Source organism: Sceloporus occidentalis, unplaced genomic scaffold (assembly GCF_023333645.1).
Source record: "Sceloporus occidentalis isolate IW3139 unplaced genomic scaffold, rSceOcc1.0.p SCAF_6, whole genome shotgun sequence".
Lineage (NCBI taxonomy): Eukaryota > Metazoa > Chordata > Lepidosauria > Squamata > Phrynosomatidae > Sceloporus > Sceloporus occidentalis.
In genome coordinates, this window is record NW_028316986.1 from 77,962,441 (window position 1) to 77,984,293 (window position 21,853).

At 38.9% G+C, this 21,853-nt stretch overlaps 1 protein-coding gene across 7 annotated transcripts in view; it reads right to left on the reverse strand.

Moving 5' to 3' along the window:
• The window catches only part of LOC149310975 (AT-rich interactive domain-containing protein 1B-like), a 488,779-nt gene that overhangs the window by 454,331 nt on the left and 12,595 nt on the right, over window positions 1-21,853 (reverse strand). The window lies entirely within an intron of this gene.

The following is a 21,853-nucleotide window of genomic DNA, read 5'->3' on the forward strand; positions in this document are numbered from 1 at the left end:
GGATTCAGGACACTCAAGGGGCATGGCATTTACATGCTGCACACCGCCGGAGCGTGCAGAAGCTACCCTGGGGTGTGGCTGGGCCTCTTAAGGTGGCTTTTTACCAGCCCAAATAGGAGCAAGTCTTTTCCGCTTCTATTTGGACCAGATCCAGAGCAGATTGGGGAGCGACTAGCTCTGGGGCTACCCCAATCTGCCCTTTTAGGGCGGTCTGTTTCGTCCCTAACTTGCCTGAGTTATTTGCATATAACACTTTTTCTATTGTATTTATTTGAATAATACTGATGGATAATACTCTCATGTGCAGATAGTTTTTAGTTGCAGGAGCTCTTGTCAACAAAATCACAGGTGAGCACACAGAAAACTCTATTAGTTCTCTATAAAAGAGTTTGCCCTGACACTGAGAGACAGTGTTTTCCCCCCAGTAAAAGTCAATCTAAATTTGCATCTGTACTATAAAATGGAATATTCAAATCTGTCTCCAAAGTACCTAGCTATGCTTTGTCTTAGGGCTACCTGAACTGAGATTTTACACCTGCTACCCACCAATAAGTTGCATTAATTATTTAATAAATGTCTCAGTATGTATACGGAATAGATTCTATGGATAAAGCATCTATATTCTTGAGTTCATAAGTTAATGACACACTGAGAGCACCAGTGTTTGCTGATAAATTATTATTTCAAGTATGAATAGGCCATAAACTAAAATATTGTTCTCTTTGTCCTGGAAGAGTAAGACATTTGCCAAGACACAGTGGAACTTATTTTAATCTTTCTATTGTAAGGGTTTGAGGCCCTGGTAATCTTACAAATGTCTACTAGGGACTGTAACACTCAAAGACACACTGAAACAGAAGCCCTAAATGCTATTTCAAGAGGCAGGATTTGATCTGAAAGCTTTGTGCATGGAGCTACTATCTGGCAGACAGTGGGTCAGGTAAAATATGCAGACATTTGAGGGCAATGGAGACTATAACAAACACTGCATGCTTTTCATTTATTTTAATAGCATTTTTACAATGCTGGGTTTGGGGGGATCAGTCATTCTCTATTTATTGTGTTGTTGGATAAACCTATTGTGCTTATTGAGCAGACATATCACAACAAAAACAAAGAAGAAATAAAATCTGTTTTTAATGAACTAAGCACAAGTTGACTCTTCATAGTGCCACTGGAAGTGCAAGCAGAGGTTAGAACAACATTTAAAACCAATTACACACATTTATCACACCCCATGGGCAAAACAATCCTACAGGCTGAGACAAACCAACTGTACTAATACTGCTGCTCTCCAAGTATTGTTTTCTTTTGTTTTGCATTGTAGTAACTGATTTACATGGTAACACATACTTTGAACTCTCCTTGGCTTCCCTGTTCAACTTTCTTTATCAATTTTTTCCTCCAAAAATTGCTTCACTCCAAATTATCTTGGACTCACCAAACCCAAAAGTTCTTTGGATCTATAATACTTACAAAGGGCCTTCTCTCAAAGGGAAGGGGTTTTACTGGGATATTGGTGCCAGTACCTGAAAGTCTGCCTTTTCAATGATGCTGCTGAAGCTGCAAAACCTTTCCTCTGGACGTTATTCAGACAAGATCCTCGCTTATTTTTATTTTCATTTAACAGGATTTCCATTAATTTTCATAGAATTATAGAATGTTCAATGTATGCATTTATGACCAAAATTATTTAAAATAATATGTATAAAATTACCTTCAAGCTATGTGTATAAGCTGTATATGAAACATAAATGAATTTCATGTTTAGACTTGGGTCCCATCTGCAAGATATCGCATTATATATTTGCAAATATTCCAAAATCCAAACACTTTTGGTCCCAATGATTTTGTATAAAAGATTCAACCTGTAGCAGTAATAGCCTCTCTCTCCCTCCCTCAGTAACACACACATACAGCCTTATTTGAACAAAATACAGCCTTCCATAATTTATTGCACTATGAATCAATAAAATCTACCAACCAGAAAGATTAAGAGCAGCCATCAGCTCAACTACATAAAAAAGCACATTTTGCAGAGCTCAGAACCCTGCCCTGGTCACAGTCAAGTTCCTCCAAAGATTTTGCACAGTTTCTTAAGACTTGTTTAGCATTCTGAATTCCAAGTTTAAAGTCAAGATGTGTATGAATATTGTGAATATACTGAGCCAGATTATAACTTAGAGAACTAAAACTTTTTTTAATGTAAGTTACTGGCTAATGGAAAATCTCCCAAATGCTTCCATCTCATGCCATATGGATTCAAAGTATATAAAACTGAATAAAAAGAAATGCTGACTTCAGCTAACAAAAGGTCTGTCAACTTCCAAAATGCCAGGTTTGTCTAGAGTCTATACTGAAATCTACACTTGAACTGTGTGTTTTCCAGCTCAAGGTCCCTGTGATTAGTCTGCTGACCTATAGAAAATGGTGCCTAAGGATACTGGGCAGGAGGTACTACTTTCTTATGAGACATGGGAGTAAAGCCAGACTCCCAATATTTATACTACAATTTATCATGTTTATTACTCACCACAGCAATAATCTGTGTACTCTCTCACACACATTCTTTGTATACCCTAAGAGGACTCAAAAATCTCAGCACAACTAGTCCCATGTTGTTCTCTGAGACAAGTCCCAGCTCTTGGGCTGGAGATTCTGGTGCCTGACAGAACAAGGAAAGTGATTTCTGCCAAAGAGTGTATACCCTCCCTGTCTTCCACAGAAACCACACTGGCACTGAGTAATACAGTTGAGGATATTTGCTGAGGACAGAGCTTGCTGCCAAGCTTGACAGGACTTTGGCAACAAACTCCACCCATTTCAGCATGAAAATACTGCAGAAAATGAACAGCACTGGCAATACTTGGTTAGCAAGGAGTTGTAGTGAACCCTGGAAGGGGAGGCAACCCTTCTGACATTGCCGTTCACATTGAGGAAGGGCATGTACAAAAATACATCCATTCTATTTTATACAGTTATATATTAACACAGAAAAATGTATGCTGGTCATATATCCTCTGCATTTATGGCAAATTATTAATCAAGTCCCACCTGAAACAATTTGTTAAATTGATTTTAATCACTGGGCCTCTCATGTGAAGCTTTGTATAATCAGCATTTCATTTACAAAATTAATTGCCTGATTGATTCTCAAGAGGCAGTAGCTGTCATTACACTGCTGTCATAACTTTTGAGAAGGGGTGTCACAGCATGGAATTCTGACAGTATGAAAAGCATTGCTATTTAAAACTGAGGGTGGGGGTGAAAACAAATGCAGTGACTTCACCAAGTAGCTTTTTTTCAGGCTGAAAGAAAGTTTTCTTTTGTTTTCATTTTTTCACATCCTGACAGTTCTAAGTCAGGCTTGTGACTCCTCTCTTCCACTTGCTGAATTAATTTACAAATTTGCTATTCAGCATTTCTTACTGTGAATCACTGTCAATTTAAGTCAATTATGCCATGGCTTTTTTGGCTGGGTATAATGAGGTTCTTAGTAGATCAGGGGGTCAGTTGATCAGAGGTTAGTGTTAAGGTTGCTTGTTTTGCAGATTTTCAAGCTTTCAATAATGGCACAAACTTTTTACATTGATAAATGACTAACAAACTGTTTCACTGTTTCAAAACTCAAAGTGGAAATATAACACTCACTAATTTTCTTAAACTGGTGCAGGTTGCATTTAAATAGAATTAAACTAATTCTTGTGAGGAAGACAGACAGTTAAAAGCAGGTGTCTTAAGTCTTAGCTTTGGATACTACTTATTCAGTAGGCAACTTCAGAGAAGAACACCCAAAATCAGTGAAGATAAAATTTCTGTTCTGTGACTATGCCAATGCCCTTCTGCATTACACAAGGGGAAAGAATGTTGCCTCCTTGTTTCCCACTGCCTGCTTGTATCTACCTGCGCAAAATTTTAAGACACTTATAGTTAACTAAGGGGGCTGGAACAGATAGGCAGGAAAAAGTGGCTGGAACCTGTTTCTTCCAAAAGCGGTTTGAAACCCCACTGGCCGCTCCCGAAGGCAGTCCAAATGCAGACACAGCCTTATTGCACAGTGTGGCATCAAGCCACACCGCTGTTTTTTTTCTTTTGTCACCACCCATCATCCATGCACACCGTCTCACTAACCATAGCCAACTAGTGCCTGCTGCCTAGATGGTATTCCACTGGATGGCTGCCCCTTTGATCACATATATAGTCATATCTGTGATCCTCCACCAGTACAGGGCACTGGAGCATCGGTGTGCCCAGTAAAATGCCAGCCAAGCACAATCATGACCCCCCATGAGCCCTACACACACACACACACACACACACACTAGACTGTCTAGCGTGTGTATACTGTACTTATATCCTTTGGAGGTGTCACAGTTTCAATTTTTGCATTGCCCTCTGGCTCCATCTTTTTTAAATGCGCACCTGCGCCAGTGCATTTATATACAGCTTTAGGGTTAGATTAGGATGGATCGCTCCTTCAAAAACATTCTCACACTTTTAAGGTGTTTATATGCAGGGTCAAAGGTGCGCATTTTTTGGGTTCAGACGAAATATCCTGGGTTCTTTCTGCTCTGGTTTTTGGCCCCAGAGCAGAACTTCAATCGTTTCTTGGAGGAGTGTGTCATCTAAACACCTGCCTTCAAAGCAGTTTGAAACCACTTTATTTGGCCTGTCTGCTTTACCCCTTCCATGGTCCAAATACAGTGGGCCGTTGCTATCTGCTGGGATTTTGTTCCAGGATCCCCCCTGTGGGTACCAAAATCTGTGGATGCTCTAGTCCCATTAAATACAATGGCATTCTAAAATGGTGATCCTTGTATAAAATGGCAAAATCAAGGTTTCCTTTTTTGGAATTTGTATTTTTAAAAAATATTTTCAAGCCATGGATGATTGAATCTGTTGACAAAGAATCTGTTGATATGGAGGACTGAGTGTATTCTAAAGGCACCAGATCACATCTGATCTTGGAAGATAAGCAGAGTTAGCCCAGGTTAGCACTTGGATGGGGGACCACCAACAAATACCAGGTGCTGTAGACAATATTTCAGAGGAAGGAATTGGCAAAACCATCTCTGATTATTCTTTGCCTAAGAAATCTCTATAACATTCATGGGATCACCATATGTCGACAGTGTAAAAAAAGAAAGGATGTGTTCCATTAGAGGTTTTCATTGTAATATATGAATACATTTAAAATGCACATTATTATTTATATTTTTCATTCTCTGCAAAACATACCAGATTAAATGTTACATTTCTTAGATGCAGTCTAGCTCGTTTACTGAGCAGAAAAAAATCAAAACCTTTTGAATGTGTACTATTAAGACTGCTTAATAATAACTTCCGCTGAAGCATCTAAAAGCTTTCTAAGCTCAATGACCAAGAAGTTATGTTTGCTGGAGGGAATTTACACATTCTGCTAGACTGTGTGAAGTCTGTAATCTCTAGTTGAACAGAGGGCATTTGGAATAAGATTACATGTGACAGCAATTTTTTTACTGAATGTACCTGGGTCTTGTAGGTGTATGTTACATATCTGCTATATCTGACGGATTTCCTATCAAGTTACTCTTCCTTTAAAATGAAACTGAATTCCATCCATCTGAATTGATCTTTTGAAAGAGATGTTTGGGTTCAATTTATAAAACAATTATGCCAGAATTAAATTTTTAGCACTTAAATTGTGAGGTAACTGAGGTTTTTCTAATCCTGGATATGTAAACATATTATAAATTCGGTAATTAAATTATAAAATTAAATTTGATAAATATAAATCTTTTCGCTGCACTTGAGGAAACGATATTAAGAACCTGATTTATGCTTACAGAAACCTTCATTCACACCAGATCTTTTGTATAATGTAATTCTCTTTACCATTACGATTAGGTCTTTCAAAATCTTGTTTATCAAATTACTTTTCTTAGACATAGACATCTGCTAATTTGTTTCCAACTACATCATGTATCATATGGAAAGATTTTATTGGAACAGTAAAATAACACTCAGGAGAATACATTTCAGTTAGACTAGAGAAGTAAAATGACTAATATTATGCAACTGTAAATTTACCTTTAAATAGGAAAAAGAAGAATGCTCTTCAGTAGCAGATGTCCAGGGAAAAACAATCAGACCTTCCAATGTGTTTAATGTGCATGCTCAAGAATGTATCAAATTCTGGAGATCATTTTAAATGTATACCAAAAAAGCAAGATTTTAACTAGTTTTAGTTGTATAATAATGTAAATGGCAAAGAAGCATCATAGTTCAGTATGAGCACCACTACACATAGGAAGATATAAATAAGATAACGAAAATTCTATGTTAACCGTACTAGTATTTCATATTCAGTAAGCTATCTTGCAAAAGAATAATTTAAAAGCTTAAAACAACTTCAAATATTTATAAAGAATACAAGCTAAATACATTAAAGGCACCACCTCCCAGATGATGGTATTTTCAAGCTGTGTATGACTGAAGATCTGGATTAAGAATCCATGAATATGGAGGCCTGACTGTATTCTAAAGGCACCACCTCCCAGAGCTAAGCAGGGTCAGCCCTGATTGGTACTTGGATGGGAGACCACTAATGAATACCAGGTGCTGTAGGCTATTTCAGAGGAAGGAAATTACAAAATCACTTATGAGTATTCCTTGCCTAAGAAAACTCTATGAAATTCATGGGGTCTCCATAAATTTACAGGTGACTTGTTTTTTTGTTTGGTTGGTTGATTTTTGTTGTTGTTGTTGTTGTTGTTTTCATTTTTATGTCCCCTTTCTCCCAAAAAGGGACCCAAGGCAGCTCACAAGATTAAAAAAACACTTTAAAAACATTTTTTTTAAAAAATCAATCAAAATAATCTAGTTAAAACAGAATAAAATTAAGATTGAAAATATACAAAAGTTAAAACACTTTGAAGGCATATACAGTCTCTTTTTTTCACATACACAGAGCAGAAGCAGATGCTTTACATTAATTTTAGCATGCTGTTCTGCTCTACCATATTGATGGCAGAAGAGAAAGCATTATCTGGTTGCATTAATTGATCTCTTGGTGCATGTAGTCACAAAAAGAATTTATGGCAGCTACAGACTTTAGGATGGTAGTTGATGGTGAGAAGCAATGAGGAAAAGAATGGGAAAGAAGGGATGAATAGAGTTCATACTTGCACATGCATATAAGAGACAGCAGGAATAGTCTCATCCACTTTAAGTTCTGGATGCAATTCCTAACGGCATGTGGTTCACTGAATGCTTTCCCAAAGTCACTGCAGCCCTTAGGGTAACAAAAAGTTTCTCCATCTCTGCACTAGGGAGAGGCGTAGCTTTCTAGGGAAAGTTGAGAACAAAGTAGCCCCTCAGTCAGTTAGCTAAGGGGTCAGGCTTGAAGGAAGAGCAAAAAGTTGGTGATGAGAAGCAGGAACTGGACAGAAGGACAAAAGGGTTAGGAGGACCTATGTTCAATTAGTACAGGCCTGCACAACATACAGCCCAGCGACCGCAAGTGGCCCCCCCCAAAGGCTTTCAGGCTGCCCACAAGGATCAACTTGAAGGCTCCTCCACCACTCGGCCTCCTCCTGAGGAGAGGGCCATGTGGAGGAGGAAGAGGAAGGGCAAACATGCCGCAAACCTCCTCTATTGTCTGGCTTTCTCCTGAGCAGAAAGCCAAGTGGCAGAGCTCCTCCACTGCTCAGTTTTCCACTGAGAAGAAGACTGTGTGGAGGAGGAAGAGGAGGAGGTGCAAACGCTTGCTCAAGGCTCCTCCACTGTCCCGCTTTCTCCTGAGGTAAAGGCAAGGCAGTGGAGGAGTAGGAAAGTCAAACATTTGCCTTGCAAAGCTCCTCCGCTGCCTTGTTTTCTCTTGAGAAGGCCAGGAGAACACTCGCCCTGCAAGACTCCTCCACTGCTTGGCTTTCTCCCAAGGAGAAGGCTAGGTGGAGAAGCAGGAGGAGCAAACACCCCTTGAGGCTCTTCCACTGCCCAGCTTTCTCCTGAGAAGGCTGGATGGGAGAGGAGGGTGGGCAAATGCTCACCCTGCCAGGCTCCTCCACCTGGCTTTCTCCTGAGAAGGCAGGGTGGCAGGGGACAAAGAGAGCACTCACTCCCCCCTCAAGGCTTCTCTGTCACTTGGCCTTCTCCTAAGGAGAAGTCCAGGCAGAGAAGGACAGACAAGGCTCCTCTGCTGCTTGGCTTTCTCTTGAGGAGAGGGCCAGGCAGAGGAGGAGGATGGAATTAATATTTATTAATTCTAGTTAATATTATTAATATTAATTAATATTGTTAATTAATTAATATTTAATTTAAACCTATATGTGACCCAAAGAAGTTTAGCCTATTTTAATTCTGACTCCTACCTACTTACAAGTTGTGCCGGTCTGAAGTAGTACATCCATCAAACCAATGGAATTTATTTATGTGTTCTTTACTAAGTTGCCCTTGGTGGACCTGGTGATGCAGTGGTTAAATGCCAGTATTGCAGCCACAAACATTGTGAGTTTGATCCTGAGGGGCTCCAAGGTCAACGCAGCCTTCCATCCATTCGGATGCACAGATCTTCCCTAAGCCACCTTGGGTCTCATACTGGAGAAAGCTGGATATAAAATGAATGAATGAATCAATCAATAAAACAGCTGGGAAATTAAATTTTGTTGAAAGAGTATAATTCTGTATTTTAATTATCATTCTACAAGGAAACCTTTCCATTTAAAAACTGATTGGAAATCACATTTTAAAATATTACTTAGGTAATTTCTGTGAAAACAGTGAATACAAAACATCGTTTTTTTTCTTTCCACAGAATTTGTCTGAAGTTCAACTGTGAGATCTCTTTCCATTCAATTATAACCTATTTAGGCTTCTCCACTTAACAGAAACTATTTTTGGGATTCTTGCCTTATCCTCCTGTAAAAATTCTGAAGTCTATTCAGACATAACCCCTTTAGCAATTTTTTTTTTTTTTTTTTTTTTTTTGCGCATACAGAATACTCTTCAAAAGACAACATCAGTTCAAACCCTTGTGAAATGCCTGTACAGTCAGCCTTCTACATCCACGGATTCTGCATCAACAGATTCAACCTTCCATGGTTTGAAAATATTTTTTAAAAAATCCAAAATGTAAGCCCTGATTTTGCCATTTTATATAAGGGGGCACCAATTTTACTATGCCACTGTATATAATGGGACTTGAACATTCACATCATTTGTTATTGTCGGGAGGTCTTGAACCAAACTCCAGTGGATACTAAGAACCCACTGTATACACAATCATACATTGTTTTACAAATATTGTTCCCTCAGCTTCTCTGTGAAGGATGAGGAAAAATCTTAGACACAGATCCAGTGTCTGAAGAGGGATAAAGACAAGGTAGCATCTGTCACTCCACCAGGAGAGAAGCACTAATGACACAAGGACATTTCCACTTTCGGGCTTCAGGAGGTCTCAATGCACATACCACTGGTGATGTTTCCATCAGTGGTAAGGCTATGACAGAAGCAGGTCAGATATAGCTTTGGATTCACTGGTTCCAAAGTCTTTGTGTTGGCTCACTGGTTATGCCTCTCCTGCAGCTTTAAAAGAACCTGCTTTTTGGGGATTATTTTTCCCCCGCAGGGAAGCCGCGCAGTTTGATGGCTGTGGCTTCCCTGCAGAGGAAAAAACGCTGCCGCCGCTATGAACACCGAAGCAGGTGTGTACTGGGCCATTAAAAAACAAAAGAATTAAACAGTTATCAAGACAAGAAGGGTAAATTTGATGTTAGTGGTATTTCATACAGGAATACAACTAGAATACTACACATCAAGAGTGTTATATTCCTGGCAACATGAAGGTATTAAATTCAAGGTCTACAAATAACTTTAATTCTGTCCTACACCACTGGAACAATATAACTCAACAAACACACAATCAAGAAACAGAGTTTGTCTTCTCATGCCTAGTTTTCTCTTGTATAGCAGTTATTAGCACTGTTAGAACCTAGAGGGAAGCAAGTTTTAATCAGGAATGCAATTACTTATTTAATCTGCAATTACCCCTTAGCAGTAACCCACAGGGTTATATAAAAAGCTCTAGACTGATCAGAATTGTAATAAAGTATCTGCAGACTCAAAAGACTAGAAAAGGTATACTGGACACTTGGAGAATAGGAGGAAGACATCTGAAGGAAAATGGTCAGGTAGGCACTGAAAGGAAAAAAAAAGGGGGGGGGGACAAAGTAGAATTCTCTTCATAGAGAATGAAGAATTTGAGAACAATTCCTCTAATATCCTCAAATTAATTCTGATTGAGTTCAGCCATAATGTCAAAACAATGGTTTCAGAAGCAAATTAAACCAGAGGTCATATACAATGACACCTGGGCATAATTCATACATCGATGGATACACACAAAAACACAGGTACATATACACACTTGCTCGTTTCTCTTCTCAGTATGCATGGTCAAAATTTGGAAAAATCAGACTGAGTATCATGGTTGTATAGCATGGTCTCCCTGAAAATCCTGTTCCATGTGATTCACCTGACAACTAAGCAGCATAATTCATTTGACAATGGTGTGGGAAGAAAGTTGGTTGCTGTCTGTGCCTGTGACAACCATGTAGAAGGCTTCAAGACACATGAAGATCACACAGCAGTTGAGCATTTCAACAATGGGCAGGGATCTGGAACGTGTATCTGGAGCTCAACCTATTTACTGCAGCCTATAAAGACCAGATTTACTGCGACCTCCCAGACTGTGGTATGACCTGCGGACAAGATCAAATTACCAATCTAGATAGCTTCAAGAAAGTTGTCGAGACAGATCTCTTCCAGCAGGCCTTACCAGAATAGTAATGACCATGTAACGACCCCCACACACACATATATGTGATGATCCTGCCCACCGTTATTGTCCTAATTGCTTTTATGTAATAGGCAATTTTAATCTTAAATTGTTTAATTCTTTTTAACAGGGGGATAGTTTGTACATATTGTATTCTTTTAACATTGTAAGCCTCTTTGTTTTAACAAAAAGCAGGGTAGAAATAAGTTTTATTTTATTTATTTTATTTATTTATTTCACATGCACCCCAGAACACTATACCAACTCTGTCTGCTAGTGTTGCATTTTTAATATGATATTCCATAGTAATTTGTCAGAAATCTGAGCAACACCGTGTGTTAAAACTGAAATTCAGAAAAACAGAGGAAAACATCACCACTATAAAGGGAGACAAAGGTAGGTAGAAAGTGAGATTCATTTTATAAGAAATACAGTTGGCTCTCCATAGCCACAGATCCTTTGTCCAAGGATTCAACCATCCACAGATTGAAAATATTTTAAAATAAATATAAATTCCAAGAATCAAACCTTCACATAGCAAGCAATTACACAAACATGCAGGAGGAAGGTGTATTCTTGCTCCATGCCAGGGACACAGGCTCACCTAAGTTCCAACAGTTTCCATCTGTAGGCTGGCCTTTCACAAGTGACCTCACTGGTGTCAGAAGGGTCTTTTAACAGCATTGATGGTGTACTTTTTTTTCTTGGGTTTGTTTTTAATCCTGATCCATTTTTTACTCATTCAGGTTTAATTCTGAGTTTACTGTCATTTAAATTTTTAATTTTATTTGTTCTTCTTAATTGAAAGCCACCTTGAGTCCCATTTATGAGACCAAAGTGGGATATAAAAGAAATAAACCAACTAATATTCTGTGCAAGCACAGATTTCCATGTGTGGGATCACACAGAGACCACAAATAAGATTAGCCAGCAATCTTCCTGAGAACCACCTAAATCCAACAAGACAATGGAGGGAGTTCTTCACATACAGATTTGAATTAACTTCAGACTGAAGGAGGACATTTGAATGAGAATGTAAATCTGATCAAGAAAGTGCTGCACATGCAACCAAATAGGAGGAGGGGGTTCCTCTTCACAAATTTCCTTTTCCCTTGGGGTGTGTGTGTGTGTGTAGGAATTTGCTTTTAAAAATAATCAGTTTGGGTCTCTAGAATTTTCAGACAGATATTATGGAGTGGCAAGAGCTTCTAACTGCATGTATACTCACCCTGATCCAAACAAAACATCAGATTGGCAATTCAAGGATTAGCACAGATGATTCAGTCCAAAGGTGCAGTCTTTATACACATCACTTGTTAATTTAGCCCTATCATATAAGATGCATCCAGGCTATTATTCAAAACATACTTTGGGTATCTCTAAGCAGATCACATACATGAGGACCCCTCCCTCCCTTGCATCTTAAAGCATTATTTCAAAATCCAAATCCAACCAGTTGTTGTTGTTCTTGCTATTGTTGTTGTGTGCCTACAAATCGTTTCTGGCATACGGCAATCGTAAGGACTATCATGGGGTTTTCTTGTAAAGATTTGTTCCGATGTTTGCCATCGCCTTCCCCTGAGGCTGAGAGCATGTGACTTCCCTAAGGTCAGTGGGTTTCATGGCTGAGCCAGGAACTGAACCATGCTCTGCAGAGTGGTAGTCTAACACTCAAACCACTATGTCACACTAACTCTCTGTTACATCTAAACAATATCAAACAATAGTTTGAGCAAGCTTTCAAACTAGGATTGCAGACCAAGGTTAAACCATGGCTTGCAATCCTAATTTGGACACCTGCTTCCAAACACAATTCAAAGTTTTATGACTGGTCGAGATTATCTGAAAGACCATAACTCCTCACACAAGCCTGCCCAAATTGAGGTCTTCAGAGGATGGCTTTTTTTTCTTTTTGTTCTTACTACCATCTCAGCCTCATGGAAATGAGCAGGGGCTACTCCCAAGTTATGAATTCCCTTCCACTGAAGGCTAGACTGGACCACTGTTTTTTTCCACTGGCAGGCAAAGGCCTTTTCTGTCCAGCCAGGCTTTGGGCTCTAAACTGTTGCAGAAGGATCTTCTCATGTGACATTTATACTTTTATCTTCACTGTTATATTTTTAAATGCTTTTGAAACTGTTTTAAAATAATATTTTAATAATAATAATAGGATTTATTTATATGCTGCCCAATCCGTGCGGCTTACAACAGTGGGGATAACAGACGGTTCCCTGCCCTCAGGCTTACAATCTAAAAAGACATGACACAAAAGGAGAAGGGAATGGTGTGGGGAGGGGATCAGGTCCAGCATTCTTCCCTCCCTTCCTCTCCCTCTGAGTCCAAGGCAGAAGGACTAGAGGGAGGGCTTTTTTTCTTAATTGAGGCCAGGCCCAATGGCGTTGGGCCTGTCCTTTCACTCCTTCCCAGGCCAGAAGATGACAGCTGGAAGGAGAGAGGGAAGGGCTCTTCCTCTTCAGGCCCAGTGGTGTTGGGCCTGTCCTTTCGCTCTCTTTTAGGTTTATTTTTTTAAAAAAAAACTTTTGTGTTATACATTTTAGCTTATTTTGTTTTAATCTATAGTGTAGGCCACCTGGTGTGTTATAATAGGAGAAATGCATAATATAAATTACATAAATAAATATTGTTGAGATGTCAAAATAGGCCAAAAAATGGTATCGTTAAACCAGGAAGTAATGTATTAAGCTACATTAAAGCATGTGCCTAGTTTCCAACTAAAATTTGGAAGATTACAAATGGATGTACACGCACCCCAGAGAAAAACTGCAATTTCATCTAGAATCTCATATAAAACCTTTAAGTATCTAGCGGTGAAAAAACTATTGTTTGCCTCTGAAGGAGAATTTACTAAAATTACAGTTGTTTATATCCCCTTTTCTTCACATGTCCTGCAAAGATTTTAACTCTATCTCTAACAGAGCTACATAAACTAACACTCTGTGACATCTCCAACACAAATTTAGGCCCTCATTGTATAAAGAAAAATGGTGAGAAACTAGATATAATAAAAGAGATAGGTGCTGTTTACACATTTATCTGTTAGGCTCACACCTTTCCTAGTACACTGCCAGCTACTTTAAACCGCAAGAGCTGAAATAATTTGGCATCCATCCATCTGACAATTTGATTCACACCTCATTTGCTACTGAAGTTAAAACATTTCAGACAACCTTGAGAAAGCACCTCTTGTGTCTAGAAAAATGCATATTTTTATAACAATGCCAAAGGTCTCAGCAAATACTATAAACACAGATCTCAAGGAAATAAGTCCTTTCAAACGTGTTAGCTGAAGTGGCAATCTATTGCTTACATATACATGAACCACAGAGAGAGAGAGAGAGAGAGAGAGAGAGAGAGAATTTTGGGTGTTAGCATTAGATTAAATCAGGTAAGCATGTTTTAAAATGCTATGCTTATATTAAAACTGTAAATAGCAACAAAATGACAGTTTGCTTTTGCCATGTTTGCCTTAAAAATATGAAATATTTTTATTGTTTTACAATTCTAAGGTGCAATCTACCAAATATTTAATTAGGATGGAGTAACCTTCCAAATAAACGTGTGCAGTAGAAACCGCCTTACTTTACTATCAAGAAGCAAGTTTGGGGCATAAATGTTATACATTTTATAAAGATGTTTCAAACTGGATTAGTTTGAGCTACTAATTGATATCTATTCTTAATCTACATCTATTCTTAAAACACTGCTCCAACCCGTTTTCTACATGTACAAGAAAACAATTTCCATTTTCAACACACAGAGGTGTATTGGTGTAAGATGTTAGTACTAATGATTCAAAAGTTATTACATGCTTTCACTGCAGTCTTCCCTATTTAGACACAAACACAACAATAAAAAACAATTAAAAAGATAGTTGTGCTAGTCCATGGCAAACAAAAACAAAAGAGATAGCTGAACAGTACATTTATTAGGACCAACTAAAATGTCTTTAAAATATGAATGTATGCATGCCTTTATGGCACTTTCATTGGTCCTTATAAAGTTGTTGCTCAACTGTGGATATTCAGATATGAACATTTTTATATATGGCAGATAGAAATTACACACAGAGAAAACTGTGGCTACAGAAAATGTGCATTTAACATGACTTTTGGTAAGTATTTCAAAAGCAGTCATTTCAATTGAACTACCTTTACAATAGTATGTCCATTTAAGTATGAGTACCAATAGACATGGCTCAAACCACAATTCTGAATATGTTGCTTCACAACACTTCAACAGCCAATAATGGCCCTTTTTTACTGGAGGCAGTTGATACGTAAACTGCATGGGGTACTTGCACAGCAAGTTTGCAAACATTCAGGAAAATGTTTCCCCTTAACACACACCAATGCTTTTCAAGCACTGTTCGTAGAAGGTTTCATAAATCCTAAACTTTTTTATTTTATAGACACAATACAATGAAAGAAAGAGGAACAAACAAAGATTTTCTACTGTCAGTTTTGGAAAGCAAAAGCTTTCATCATCTAAAACAATGGGAATCTCATAAATCAGGGCTGGAGGACCTTTTGCCTGGAAACATAATCTGGTTGCAGTCTTTCAATACAACCCACAAATTCATATTTATCAGCCCTTGCCTCTTTGCCCATCCTGCAGCTCATTCAAAGCTCCATATGGCAGCTCTGTTTCCTTACACCACTTCCTCTGCCTCTACAGTGCTGTTTTGTTCATGATTTTCAGCGATACTGAACAGTATCCATCCTAGTGAGCTATAGGCTAAAGGCATCTCTAAACAAAAAGGCCTTTACCTGCCATCAGAAGAAAGGGGACATACAGAAGAAGAATTAGAGGAGGACCCAGGAATGGGAGTTTCACAGCTTGGGAACAGCTATAAAGGACAAAGAGCCAGCATGATGTAGTAGATTAAGGATTGGATTCTGAACAGCAGCAATCAACTCACTGTTCAGCATTGGAAACCTACTGGGTGACCTTGGGCAGGTCACATGCTCTCAGCCTCAGAAAAAGGCAAAGGTAAATCCATCTAGGGTTCATTTTAGGATTATAAAGTCGAGAATGACTCAAAGGCACACAACAACAAACTAAGAAGGCCTTCTCATAGGTCCTCTACAAACATGCCGGAGAGTATGGTTAGGCTGATAGAAATCTATCACCAGAGAATCTTGAAACTTTGGGGGAGGGGTCATTTGGGGAGATACATCACTTCATATAGCCCTGATCAAGCCATAAAGGGCTTCATTGGTCACAATCAACATTTTGAATCTTGCCTGGAAACAGACCAGTAGTCAGTGAAGCTGTGGTAACAAGATGTTTCTCTTCTCGTCGCAATCAGCTCTGGTCAGCAGTCCGGAGGAAGCATCTTCAACTCAAAGAAGTTTCCAAACATTCTCCAAATACAGCCCCATACAGAGAGTGTTACAGTAATTCAAAAGAGATACAAAGCATGTATCACCATGCCCTGATCAAGATCAGACACAGCTGGCACAGTGCTTTCAGTTGTGCAGAAGACACCCCTAGATGTCACAGAAACCTGGGCATTCAGACTTAGGGCTGGGTCCAGAAATAGATGAAAACTGTAAATTTGATTTTTCGGGGGGCATTTTTGGGGCAGCAATTTTTTGCCTAACAGTGGGTTAAGTCTCTAATTCTTAACAAGCAATATGTGTTGTCCCTTGTGGAAAACATGCCTAGATTTTAAACAGATTTTTAAAGTTTTTGATTCTTCATATATTCATGATTCTTCACAGATTCTCAAATACAAATTCTCAAAATGACTGCAGCCATGTGCTACAAGACATATATGGATGGGGTGGCAATTAGAGAAATCCAACAGATTTTTCAAAAGGGGGAGGGAACGGAACAAAGACAGACAGGCAGCAGAGGTACATCAAACATTTGGAAAAAGAAACAATGCTCTTGGCTTTGGTACCTTATTTTGAACCAGTTTAGGTGACTTGTGGCACTCCCATTACCAACACTATATCATTTGAAGAATACTGTAAGAATCTAAATGACACCAAATATGATTTTTTTTTTATTTACGTGCAGCTAAAATAATGAAAGACATCAATTTTGATGTCCAAGAACTTGTCCCTTTCCTCTACTCCAAACTAGGTTTGGACTTGTATAAATTAAAGAATGTGGTCTGTTTTAATTAATTCAAGCCACCCTACTGAGTTAAAGATCTAGCACAAGGCAAAACTACTCTCTACTGCAGATGGCAAATGCTAGGATGAAAAAAATCACCTTGAACAGTTGGTTTTAAAAATAAATGGGATGCCCAAATGCATTTTAAAATCAGAAAGGAATTTATAATAAATACAGTGTATGACAATGTGCCGTATCAAAAACAGCAAGCAGAAATTTCTCTTCACTTGCTTTCAAACAGCTGATGGTCTACAAATAAATGTTATTGACAAGACACCCATAGGTGGTAAAGGATATTCCGTTCGACCACTTTGATTTTTTTCACAAGAACAGACAATACAAGCAAGCCCATGCAGCACAAAAGAAATACCAAAACTGCAATAAAAATATAATTTTCCTGTAACAATAATCCAGTTGCCCAAACAAATAGAGGGGAGACTGGCTGTACTTTTTATCAACTTTCTTCAAAGTTGGCCAGGGAGAAGGAATGTTAAAGAAAAGGAAAGAGCCCAACTCACTTACCACCAAGTAAACAATTAATTATCTGTAACACATTTGCTAGCACAATCTCCCCCAACATGATGCTGTCCAGATATTTTGGATTACAACTCCCATCATTTGCAGCCATGAGTCAATAGGATGATGTGTATAGGATCAAGTTACTGTATGCTGTACGAGAGGGCCATTGCTTCAGGGAGGGGTGGGGGGAATACAAGAAATGAAAGTTGCAGAAAGATTAAACTGATAATAGGAAAAGCTGTCAAGTACTTCAAGAGCTTTAGCTATTCTTTGGTATCAGTGCACCCAATCCTATTTAAAATTTCTCACTGTTTCCTCAAATTCTGTCTTGTCTAAAACCTATATGGGGATAGTTTAATTGTCCCCAAGACTTATATGGGGATAGTGTATACTCTAGTTGTGTGTGTGTGTGTGTGTGTGTGTGTGTGTGTACTAACTATGCATTGAAGAGGTATGAAACTACTGAGCCACTACAGTGCAGTCTAGCAGTAGTCAGCTCTGGAGACCAGGGTTCAAATCTTTGTATATCCATGGAAACTGACTGGGTGACCATTGTCAAGTCACACTTTATCAGCTACAGAGGAAGGCAAAGGCAAACCCCTCTGACCAAATCTTGCAAAAGAAATCCCTGTGATAGATTCAACTTACAGTCAACATGTTGGAAATGACACAAAGGCACACAACAACAACATAAAACTACTTCCTATAAGGTGTTCTTGAAATGCTATGTGTTTAGGGAAAGCAAAGGAGGAAATGTAAGAACCACCAATATACAGGGCTTACACAATTTAGATATAGATAACCATATCTATAACACTATGATCTAAAAGTCTGGCAGAAGGGGGCTTAAAAAGCCTCATATGTTAAAAAAGGGGAAAAAAGAGGTTTGTCTATCTGGACCTTTGGCAGTGACAATTCCTTTACTGACTGCATGGTATTAAATTACTTTCTTATGCACTGTTTGGCTGATGTTAACACATTATTTCCTGACCCAAGCAGGATACACACTGTAGAGCAGTTACATCTCCTCCCATTGCTATCTTACTAGGACTCATCACTCTTCATGTATGACATAAATACAGTATAGATATTTTAATAGTGTTGTATCTTGCTGTGTTCTTCTACTAGTGGAAAGGACATCACTGGCAGAATAACACCCCCCCCCCAACTGAAGCCACAATTTGCATTGGGGAGGGGGGAGAGCAGTAAGGAAAACACCACAGAACTCATGCAAATCTGCTCATGGGGTATCAGATGTCACCAACAGGGTAAACAACTGTACTCAGTTACTTGACTGTAACTCCCACTAAACTAAATGGATCTTACTTCTAAGTAGACGGTTGAGTTGTTTTGTTGTGTGCCACCAACATGTTTCCAATTTATGGCGACCCTAAGGCAAACCTATCACAGAGCTTTCTTGGCAGAATTTGTTCAGAGGAGGTTTGCCTTTGCTGTCCTCTGAGGCTGAGAGAATGCGACTTGCCCTAGGTCACTGAGTGGGTTTCCACGGCTGAGCTGGGATTTGAATCCTGGTCCAATGCTCAAGCCACTACACCACGCTGGCTCACACAGGGCTGCAGCCTAAATGTCAACTTTCAAAAAAAAGAAAAAGAAAAAAAAAAGGCAGTGACATTTTAGTGCTATTGACAAATGAAAATGTGTGGGTAATAATTCAAAATATACATCTTTACTCCAATGAGATGTCTCTATATCTGCCTGCTCCCCTAGTGTTTTGCCACAGTCGGCCAAAAACATACCCCTCTCAAACTTCTCTCTTTACACTTCTTTTTCACAGCATCCAAATCAGCAGCTTATCTTTGTCAGTGAATTTATTCTTTCCTCCGCCAGGCAGGAGAGCTACTTGTCTCTGTATACTGCCTGCGTGTTATCTGTATATGCATTCCATTTGAATCCAATTTCCTTGCATTACCTCTGCCCAGGTCAGGGATGAATGGCTGTCAAATTCCCTCAGGAATGAAAAGAAAAACCCTTTCTTCCTGAGGCAGCAAGTTTCAATTCACAGAGCACATGGCTAATCTACATATGTGAAGGTCACGGCACTTCAGTCAAGGAGGTTAAGAATGGAACAGCTCACGTAAGGGGCTGTCTTAAACATCTTGGCAAGGCGCCCAACAACTGTGATTGCTGAAAAGCAATAGATAGCTTCTGGCAGCACCAAGGGTAAAAATATTTTGATCATGTGATGCCATGCAAGCAAACCACTTTGCTCCATGTGAGAAACTTTTGCAGATGCTAATAAATACCATATTTTGAACTGATTCCAGGCACCAGCCCCTCCTCTCCCCTCCTTCCATGCTGTGTAAGTGAGAAGGGGGAGTTGGGAAATGACATTAGTGGAGGCTGGCTATTTCCTACATTTAAAAAAAAGAATCATGGCAAACACAGAGATATAAATAGCATTTAACTATTTAAAAATCACAGCAAATATCAACCTAGTAGAACACAGGAAATGTATACTCTATGTGCCACTGAAGTCAACTGGTTATCTTCATTTATTAAATGAACTGCAAAATGAAATTAACTCTGTCCACCATAATAATTTCTAATTGTTTGAATGCCACTGAGATTCTCAGCTCTAATGACAGATGTACTTTATTTTCATATAGTTACGGCTTGCTAAATGGCATCCTCCCATACAGATGAATTAGAAAAGGCTACTGCTTCTGTAAAATACAAACAGACACTCCAACACTTTGTTCTCCACAGCCAGAATGGGGTGAAAAATTATGTGCTTGGTTATTCAGGTCCCTACAAATATGATGTGGCTGCATGAAAAAACACACACGCACACACCATTTCCACCCTCTGCAGGAGTGTTCAGGCTGCTGAGTAAAGCAGAATGGAAATTACTACACTGTGGCTGAAAAGCAAATGCCACTACATATATGGAACACATTAAATTAAGATACCACAAACGATTTCCAACTGAAATGTTAACAAGTTAAGGACACAAATCTTGGCAGACAACAGGATCAAGATACACACAGCAAACAAAGTCATCAAATGCTATAAATGCAAGCCACACCAAAACGCCTCTTCTACATTTTAAAATTAAAGGAATACTAACTGCACCTTCTAACTTATCAGTTATGAAAAAAGAAGTATAATAATCTATTTAAATGTGGTTTCAATAAAAAAAAGGTAGCATGTCAATTGCAAGTAGTGAGAATACGCTGGGCTAGAAACATAACTTTATTGGGCATAAACCATTTTTGCAATTTATAATAAACCATATCATTAACCAAATATTTCACAGGCATTATTCCACCACTGAAAGCAGTGGGGTTTGGGAAATAATGCTGAACAGTAGAGTCCTAAAAATACCCCTTTCTTTCAGTCCATCTCTCACCATATGTACTTCTTTAGCTAAACAGGTTATATCTACATAAAGCTGTGTATTTAAGTGCACTCAAAAAGTGCAGTTTATATATGCCTGAAGTATTTTCTGGTAATAAGCACAAGAAAGTTCATTCACACAGTCCTGAAGTAATAATAGTATTTCACTTGCTAGATTCGGAGAATAATTTTCATCCACGCCTTTAAGTAGCATCCTCCTTTAAGTAGCAAGTAATAAAGAGAGGCAGCATGATGTCTTGGTTTGTACATTGGGCTATGATTTTGGAGGCCAGGCTTCAAATCCTTGCTTGGCCACGGAAACCCACTGTGTGGCCTTGAGCAAGTGACACTCTCTCAGCCTCAAAGGGGGCAATGGCAAGCACTCTCTGAAAAAACTCTGGAAAACTCTGTCATAGGTCACCTTCAGGTCACTATCAGTTGGATATGACTTGAAAGCACACAACAAGAACAACAATAATAAAGGGTGGCACCACTTGTGACCCAACAAGCCAAATACAGCTCACTAAGCACGTAGTGTTTTAAACCCAATGTTAATCAGCAACCATCCATGGCTGCTGCGCTCCACTTATTTTGCTAGGTCTCACTTTGTGTAATGTAGCTATAAAATAGACCAGATCCATTTGGCTGGCAAGCTTCTTGGGAAAATAAAAACAGAGCATCTCTTACAAGACCATCTCTATGCCTTCTAGAAACACGAGCTAGCATCAGGGAGCTATACAAGCTTGTAGGTATTCCTGTCTCCCACAAACACAGAGATCCCCTTGAGACATAAAAGCAAATTTGGAATTTAGTAAGAAAACCTTTTACAATGCAATCATATGCATATTTATTAAACAGTAAGTTCTACTGTGCTCTATGACATATCCTCTAGCATATAGGCTATAAGACTGTAGCCACAAAGAGAAGGGGGGGGGCAGAAGAAAAGGAAAATATATTGGTTTTCCCTGAAGAATCATGGCACTAGACTTTGCAGCTAAGAACAATTTTGATTATACA